Here is a 9,714-nt window from a genome sequence, read left to right as displayed (position 1 = left end):
AAGAATTACTAAAATGTGAAACAAAATGGAACATAGAAAATATTTATTTACACACTCTTTATTTATAAATATCTTAACACCTATCAATTTTCTTTATTTATTTCTTCTTATGAATTTATATTATACAAATATTTCGTTTCTTTATCTCCTTTTTTTCAAATGGATTGTTGGTGCCAAAATATCATTTTTCTACAAAACAATTATTTGGAGAACTATTTATTAGATGGTTATGAATAACAACATGATTTCTACCTAATGTTTACGTGGCATCTAATTAATTTTTATTAATTTTTCTTATGAATTAAAATACTTATATACATGTAGCGTAAAAATTGGGTTGAGATTACAATTTTTTCACATGAATGAAAAATTATTAAATAGTTCATCAAGTATATGTGTAGTTCGAACCAATTAGTATATATCACATGCATACATTTAAAATTTTCAATCTACCGTTCCACTCCCCCTACCAAACCTTCCTCCTCCAAGATATATATAAACACATAAGCAATCAAAAGAAAAGTGAGTGAAGAACGTGATACACTACCAAGTTCCAACAACCTAAGATGACACAAGAAACAATAGTGTTGTATCCATCACCAGGCATAGACCACATTATCTCCATGGTGGAGCTCGCAAAGCTTCTCCAAAAACAACACCCTTATTCCATCACCATCCTCCTCACCACCGGCCTCCTTGACCACCACTCCATCGACACCTACATCCGCCACATCTCCGCCTCCCACCCCATCTCCTTTCTCCGCCTCCCTCACATCATCCCCATCGCCGTCGCTGCCCCCGGCACCAGTTTCCCCGCTAAGGCCTTTGACTTTATCAAGAGAAACACCCCCCATGTGGCCTCCACCCTCGCCGAAATCTCAAACACTGCCATAGTCAAAGCCATGGTAATCGATCTCTTTAACTCTTCTGTCGAGGAAATTGCTTCCTCGGCAGGAATACCTTTGTATTACTTCTTCACCTCCGGCATTGCCGTGCTCGCGCTCTTCTCATACTTCCCGACCCTCCATCAAGAGACGAGCATGTCTTTTAAGGACATGGTCGGGAAGGAAGTGCGCGTGCCCGGCAATGCATCGTTGAAGGCGATGCACATGCCGGACCCATGTTAGACAGGGAGGACCCTGCCTACTGGGACATGTTAGAGTTCTGCACGCGCCTTACCCGCGCGAGTGGGATAATGGTGAACTCGTTTGCGGAGCTTGAGCCTTTGGCGGTTAGGGCTGTGGCGGAGGGCACGTGCTTTCCGAACCCTAAAAAGCCACCTCCTGTTTACTACATTGGACCACTCATTGCAGAATCGCAACAATCAGGTCTCTTCTCCATCTTTCTCATTTAGTAATCAAAATTGATTTCTCAACACCTTATGATGTTTGATATACTAAAATGGATAAAAAAGAAACAAAAAAATATAGAGAAAAAATATAACTATCAAGTGATGTAGCTTTTGGTACTGAATTTAATTTTGATAGCTAAAAAATATTGATATAATCAGTGATATATTGCGGTAAAAAGTGATAGGAAGAAATAGTGTTACTTAATAGAGTCACTAAAAATTAATTATATAAAATAAAATAAAAAAGGTTTCATTATAGATATAATATATATATAGATATAAATTTATTTAACATATAATTACACATAATTTTAATATTAATTTTAAATGAGATTCAATAGGATATATTGTATGACTATAATTTATATCTACGCTTTTTAAAAATACATCAACACATATTGTATATATAGTGTAGATAAAAATAAATTTTAGTGATATATATTGTGATACTATAAAATATTTGTCACTACATGATAATTTCTTTTTTGTAATGAGTATTTATAATTAAATGATATGTAAATATGAACAACTAAGGTTGACAATTGTGGTAATAATATGTCTATATTCAAATTTTAATTTAAAATCAATTATATATATATATATATATATATATATATATATATTTTTTTTTTTTTGTGAGATTCAACGAACGTTTCACTAATTCGGAAACCAAACTCGCTAAATCATAATAAGAGCCACATGATTAGCAAAATCCCACAGATTTTACCTAATAAGAGAGGATGAGTTGGCTAACAAAAATTAGATAATGTGCTGTTACAATATTTCACAGTAATTTTTCAATGAATTTAATTTTGATAGCTAAAGAATATAAATATAACCAGTGATCATATATTGCGGTAAAAAGTGATATGGAGAATAAGTGTTACTTAATAGAGTCACTAAAAATTAATTACATAAAATGTCATACAAAAAGTTTCATTATAATATAAATCTATTTGCTATATAATTTTAAGTGTTAATTTTAAATAAGATTCAACAATATATATTATATGTCACTATAATTTATATTTACACATTTTAATAATATACCAACATATGTTGTATTTATAATGTAGGTAAAAATAATTTTTAGTGACATATATTGTGTCATTATAAAGTATTTGTCACCAAATGATAAAAAAAATTATAGTGAGTATTTATAATTAAATAATATGTAAATATGAATCACTAAGGTTGAGAGTTGTGGTAATAATATGTCTATATTCAAATTTTAATTTAAAATCAATTATATATATTTTGTGAGATTCCACCAACGTTTCACTGATTCGGAAACCAAACTCGCTAAATCATAATAAGAGCCACATGTTTAGTGAAATCCCACAAAATTTACCTTATAAGAGAGGATGAGTTAGCTAAAAACATTAGATATTAGATATGTTCTGTTACAATATTTCACAGTAATTTTTCAATATATATATATATATATATGAATATGATCTATGAAGTATATTTTACTCCTTTATTCACTTTGTTTTAACATGTAATGTTAAGTTTATAAATTATGTAAATAATATATTTATGTAATCACAATGCAAAATTATAATATATCACATTTAATAATAAATTAATATGTATCTTTGTTAACTTTTAAAATAATTATTTTAAAAGTCATACTTAATATGTATTTTTATTGATCCATACCATTTTATAAAATGAAATTAAACTCTTACAAATTAACCTAAATTGTTCCATATTTATTAATTATATCCAATATCTACTAGAGTAAGTGTGTGCTTAGATTGTTATTTAGAAAGTCTTAAAAGATATTTGTTGGTTCCAATGCACAATACATAGAAGTAATTCTTTTTGTTTTACTAGAATAAACGTAAATCGAAAGTAACTCATTCACAAACGTATACCATCATATAATTGGAATAAGAGAATAATTTGTGAAAAAAAAATTATCATATATTTTATTAAACAAATTGCAAGTTTACTTCGAAACTTTTTATTCTTTGCTTCTACAAAATCAGATGAAGCAAGGGACAGTAAACAATGCTTATCATGGTTAGATGAACAACCACCTAGAAGCGTGGTATTCCTATGTTTCGGAAGCCTTGGATCATTCTCAGTGTCTCAATTAAGCGAAATAGCAAAGGGGTTAGAGAGAAGTGGGCACAGGTTCTTATGGGTGGTGAAAAGACCAACACAAGAAGAGGGAACAAACCTCGTTCACGACACAAAGGGAGAGTTCGATCCGAGTTCGGTGCTGCCAAATGGGTTCATGGAGAGAACCAAGGAGAGGGGCCTAGTGGTGAGTTCATGGGCCCACAAGTGAAGGTACTGAGTCATGACTCGGTGGGCGGGTTCGTGACTCACTGCGGGTGGAACTCGGTGTTGGAAGGGGTGGTTGCGGGGGTGCCAATGGTTGCATGGCCGTTGTACGCGGAGCAGCACGTGAACAAGCACGTGATGGTGACGGAGATGAAGGCAGCGGTGGAGCGATGGGAGGAAGATGGGTTAGTAAGTGGAGAGGAAGTGGAGAAGAGGGTGAGGGAAGTGATGGAGTCGGAAGAGATGAGGGAAAGGAGTTTGAAGTTGAAGTGCATGGCTTTGGATGCTGTTGGAGAATTTGGATCCTCTACAAAAGTACTTGCCAACTTGGTTCAAACTTGGACTAGGGTTGAAGACAAAATTTAATTACAATTTTTGTAGTGTCGTTAATGTTATTATATGTTTAATAATAAGTACTTACTTTAATATTATAAATAAATATATATTAATAAAATTTATATTAAATACAAGTGTTTATTATTAAAGTAAAATTTTAATTTTAATCGAAGAATAATCTTAATTATACTTAAGAAATTATATTTAGGTTTTATTTTTAGAATAATGATAAGTGTATAAAAAATATTCTATACTAACTTGTCCATTATTGTTATGTGTGTTTATCTTTTCCATCAGTTTGTTAATTTGTTACATTTATTAATGATGGAGAATGTTAAACACACTAGTGGAAAATTAGGATATTACATCACCCATTTTACGTCGGACATACAAACACCCGACGTAATAAAAATGCGGTGACATGGTTCGTAATTTTAGTTAAATTATTTACGTCGGACCTCTTAGGGTCCGACATAAATTTTAACATCTACGTCGGCTATGCATTGTGTCTGACGTAGATGTTAAAATTTACGTCAGACTCCTTTAGGGCCGACGTAAATAATCCACACCCATTAATTAAAAGGAGGTTCACGCAGTGGAGATTTCAAATCTGGATAAGCTTCTCCCGCGCCTCCTCAAATCGTGGCTGCTCCTGGATAAGCTTAGGATCCACCCGGAGCAAATCTGGAGCAAAATCATATTCGTACTGATTTTTGGAGCGATAGCGGCAGTGTCATAGCATATGCTTCTTTCTTGATTTGCACTCTGTTCTTGTTGCTTGTGATATTCTAGGGTTGTTGTTGGTGATGTTTGGTGGTTTTACTTCTTCTTTCATTTTGAACCTTGTAATTTTTTGGTGTAGTCGTGTTACAAAATAGGAAATGGAGTTATTGCCCTTGATTAAAAGGTTCTGTTTAAAATAGTTGTTCCTAGGTTCACTTACGGGTGTATTTGTGAAGTATTTTGACAGATCTTTTAGCAATTCTGAGTTTTTATGCGTTGCATTCTGAGTTTTTGAAGCTGGAGAAGGAAGTGGCCAAGTTCAGGTTGCAGAACGGGCCGTTCTCCAAGCAAAACGGGCCGTTCTGCTTGGAGAACGGGCCGTTCTCCAACCAGAACGGCCCGTTCTGATTGAAATCGTTTTTCTTTCTTTTTTTTTTTATAAAAATTTTTCACAACTTTTTACGTCGGACCTTGTAATGTCCGACGTAAATTTACATCGGTTTTTGCACCCTAACGTAAATTTACGTCTCCCGCTACTACGTTGGAGCTTTTACTGATGTAAAATCCCTAAAATAACTGACGTAAAATGTGTATTCTGTACTAGTGACATAAAAAATATGTTGCAGAAATTGTATAATTTTGTATATTTACTATTAATTACTCTTTGAATTATGATTATAATTAGACTGTAGTCTGTATGGTAGAAACGTTAGTAATAATATAATGCAGACTTTCATTTTACTTATATTTTCAATAATGTATTCTTTCATTAAGGTAGTATGATAAAATATAAGATATATCATATATGTAAAAACTTTTAAAAACTAATTGATCAACTTTGTATAAGAACTTTCGATATATATTCAATTGATTTCATTAATAATTTCATATTCTAAGAAATACTATATTTGATATATATATATATATATATATATATATATATATATATATATATATATATATATATATATATATATTCTCAAGAAATAAAAATAAAATTGTTCTTGGAAAAATCGATTTATGAGAAATTATATTGTTAAGGTACAATTGCTAAACAATAAAAATTGCTTCGCGCTAAAAGGTAAGCAACTTCCTTTAAAATTGTGTTTAGATTATCATTGCTCCCAATACAAGAAAATTGTCATATAGTGACACACATCCTATAGTGATACAATATGTGTCACTAAAAATTACTTTTACCTACAAAATAAATATAATATATGTTGGTATATTGTTAAAAAGTATGGGTATAAGCTATAGTGGCACACAAAATATGTTGTTAAATCTCATTCAAAATCAACACTAAAATTGTGTGTAGCTATATGTCAAATAAATATATACCTACATATATTATACTTATAGTGACACTTTTTGTATGTCACTATATGTAAGAAATTTTAAAAACTAATTGATCAACTTTGTATAAGAACTTTTGATATATATTCAATTGATTTCATTAATAATTTCATATTCTAAGAATTACTATATTTGATATATATATATATATATATATATATATATATATATATATATATATATATATATTCTCAAGAAATAAAAGTACAATTGTTCTTGGAAAAATCGATTTATGAGAAATTATATTGTTAAGGTACAATTGCTAAACAATAAAAATTGCTTCGCGCTAAAAGGTAAGCAACTTCCTTTAAAATTGTGTTTAGATTATCATTGCTCCCTACTACAATGTTGCCAACTTCCTCTAAAATTGTCTTTAGGTTATTCTTACTTGTTATGTGTACCATCTTATTTTTTATAAAATAATATAATATAATTATATAGGCTAAGGTTTATTTTACTGGCTTTTAAATAATTTATTTGGTTAGGCTTTCAATATCAAATAAGGTTTGTTTTATAAAAATAAAACTATTTTTGGATTGAGTGGGTTATGCTTTTGATACTAGTGCAAAAATTGGATTTAGAATCGGAGATTTAAGATCGGTTACAAGGTAATCGATCTTAAAAGTGACACGGTGACAATTTTGTAAATAATATGAACACTTTTAAGATCGATTAAAATTTAACCGATCTTAAAAGTACTTTTAAGATCGGTTATTTTATGACCGATTTTAATAGTGCTACTTTTAAAATCGATTATTTCAGAATTGATTTTGTATGTAGTATACAAAATCGGTTCTTAAATAACCAATTTTAAAAATATTGTCAGAAACCTTTTATATTTCCCTCCATTCTCATTTTCTTTAATTTTTTCCTCCATTCCTTTTTTTACTCTCTCGCGCTCTCATTTTCTAAGGTAAATTTCGTTGTCGTTTTCGTTTTCGTTTTCGTCTTCTCATGCTCTTCTTGTGTCTCTTTCGTTTTCTCATGCTCTTCTCTTGTCTCTGTTTTTGTTGTAGGTTCATTTTGGGTAAATTTTGAATCTGGAACGGCCCGTTCTGCAAGGAGAATGACCCGTTCTGCAAGGAGCACGACCCGTTCTGCAATGAGAACGACACGTTCTGCAAGGAGAACGGGCCGTTCTAATGTCCGTTCTTCAAGTAGTTTTTTTCACAACCTGGAACAACCCGTTCCAGTTTAATTCTTTTTCAAAACCAGGACTTTTAAGATCGGTCATAAAATAACCGATCTTAAAAGTTAACTTTTAAAATCGGTTATTTAACCGATTTCAAAAGTCTAACTTTTAAAATCGGCTCTTTTAAAATCGGTTACGGAACCGATTTTAAAAGTTAAAAATAACCAATTTTAAAAGCATTTTTCCCAATAGTGTGAATTTTAAGTATTAGCTTTGTACTTTAGAAGTTTAACTTAAAGTCTACGCTATCAAATAGAAAGAAAGGGGTTAGTCTTTAAATACTTTAGTTTCATTGTTTTGCCTTTTAATGTTTGAGAAAGAGCTTTTAGAAGAATCTTTGTTTAAGGATCAAGCGAAGTATTTTCTAGATCAATAAGTCCACACTCAATTGCATTAGAAATCATCATCTAAGGTTAGAAAGGAGTAAGAACTATCTATCTTGTAACATGTATGAGAAATATAGGCAGTGAAGTTGCCTCTAAACACTCAAGATTTTGATGTATGTGATTGGAGGAATTATGAACACATCAATGAAATGCTAATAACATGATTATTTGTTTATTAAATAAAATAAAAACGCCTATGTGGCCCGAAATATGTAGGTTTCACCTGCGATTTTCAATATTGACTACCCTAAAGTAGTAATAAATTTGAGAACAACACTAGGTCAGTAAATTATTTCTAAAAGTGATTGGTCAATGAGCCTTCAATTGCATGTGAATATTGTCGGAATGCGAAAGATTCCGAACTTGCTACACATGGATTGGACCTCCATTTGAAAATCTCATCGGTTAGGGAATGCTTGGCAACTAGACTAATCACTAACCAATGGTTTTTGAAAAGAGTTTGAAGGAATTGCCATTGATATTTTAATCAAAACATCGAAAAAGAAGAAAGAAAGTTTTCAAAAATGACCAAAGCGGACTACATAGCCAGCCTTGGGTTTGGGGGTCAGTTACGAATAGGAAAGATATTAGACACCCTACAACACCCTATTTTGGTACCCTATGATGAAATTAGCCTAATAAAGAATAAAAGTTTAAATATTTAATCCTTTTATTAATGATTATTTACATATTAATTTTACACGTTTGAGACTAATATATCCACATAGTTGCTTTTTATTATGGCAATATACAATAAGAATAAGAAAATAGTAAAGAAGAGAAGAATTTGATGAAAATACCTCTGTAGCAAGCTTTATAAAAATGCTTCAATGGCGGTTTGTAGGCGCGTTTTGGAAGTCTTTCTCACTAACAAATATTCTCACAAACTCAAGAAAAATAAAAGGGAGAGATAGAGAGAGAAAGAGAGAGAAAAAGAGAACTTTTATGCTATATAGTCTAAAATAGGCCAAATTTTCAGTCCCCTTCGCATTGTGCACGAGACGTCTATTTATAGGCTTAAAATCTAACTAGAACGATCGTTTTGGTCACTGAAATGGGCCATTCCAGATTAGTCTATTATGGCAAAAATTTAAATTTAGAATGGTCTGTTTCAAAATCGAAATAGCCCGTTTCAAATTAGTGTTTTGTTCATAACAACTTGGGTCAGAATGGCTTGTTTTGGATCTGAAATGACCCGTTTTGGATCTCAAACGGCCCATTCTAACCTAGGAATTTTAAGCCTTTTTGATGATTTGGAATGGCACGTTCCAATTTAGGAACAACCCATTTCGAGCTCCTATTTAGCCTTTTGTGCTTTTGGGCCCGCTGATGTTGTTCTGGTCTGTTCAAGTGTCATATTCTAGCCGTTTTGATGTTGTTCTGGTCTGTTCAAGTTTCATATCCCGGAAAAAATTAGGTGTCTACAAATATGATAGGCATCTAATAGCTACTATAATAGGGTCTAAAACTGCCATTAGAGATACTAAAAAATAAAATAATGATTGAATAAAATAACTAAAGCTATTGTGAAATGACAATCAATAATTGGATTAAATATGTTTTTGTGCTATGCATGAAATTTTTATAAATTTTATTTTTAGTCTGAATAAAATTTATTTAGTTTTAGTCTCTAAAATTTTTCCAATAGCTTTCCCTTTGGCATATATAGGGAGAAAAGATTTATACATTTATATGTATAAACTTTAAGACATTTATTATTTTTCATGTTGATGGAAACTCCTTGGTTAAATGATAGCTAAATTCACCTAAGTTGCTTCAAAGCCCTTCAAGTTGCTTTCCATCAATCCAATACTCAAATTGAAAAGTGAAAAGATGAAGACACATTAATAGAAAAAAAGACTTTTAAGATCAATTATTTTTTACTTTTAAAATTGGTTATTTAACCGATCTTAAAAGAAATAATCTTAAAACTACCAGTTTTTAAATGTCATAGTAGGTCCGACAGCGGCAGAGCTTTAAGGTTTTGTTGAAGAGCTTGTGAACATTGAGGGTTTTTTGTGGCATTGAAGTAGTGGTAACAGTAATCGTAGCCATCGGGTTTGGGGACGTTGACG

The 9,714-nt window shown here is 31.4% G+C and overlaps 1 pseudogene across 1 annotated transcript; it reads left to right on the top strand.

The window, feature by feature from the left end:
- The first annotated feature begins 510 nt into the window (after positions 1–510).
- LOC109819163 (UDP-glycosyltransferase 88F5-like) lies at positions 511–4,964 on the top strand (annotated as a pseudogene). The gene is made up of 2 exons (XR_014432420.1): positions 511–1,328; positions 3,346–4,964. The product of XR_014432420.1 is annotated as a UDP-glycosyltransferase 88F5-like (transcript).
- The last annotated feature ends 4,750 nt before the right edge of the window (positions 4,965–9,714 follow it).

Source organism: Cajanus cajan, chromosome 3, assembly GCF_000230855.2.
Source record: "Cajanus cajan strain Asha chromosome 3, NIPB_CcT2T_4, whole genome shotgun sequence".
NCBI classification, from domain to species: domain Eukaryota; kingdom Viridiplantae; phylum Streptophyta; class Magnoliopsida; order Fabales; family Fabaceae; genus Cajanus; species Cajanus cajan.
The sequence above is the reverse complement of the archived record's forward strand: the minus strand, read 5'-3'. Positions and strand labels throughout refer to the sequence as shown.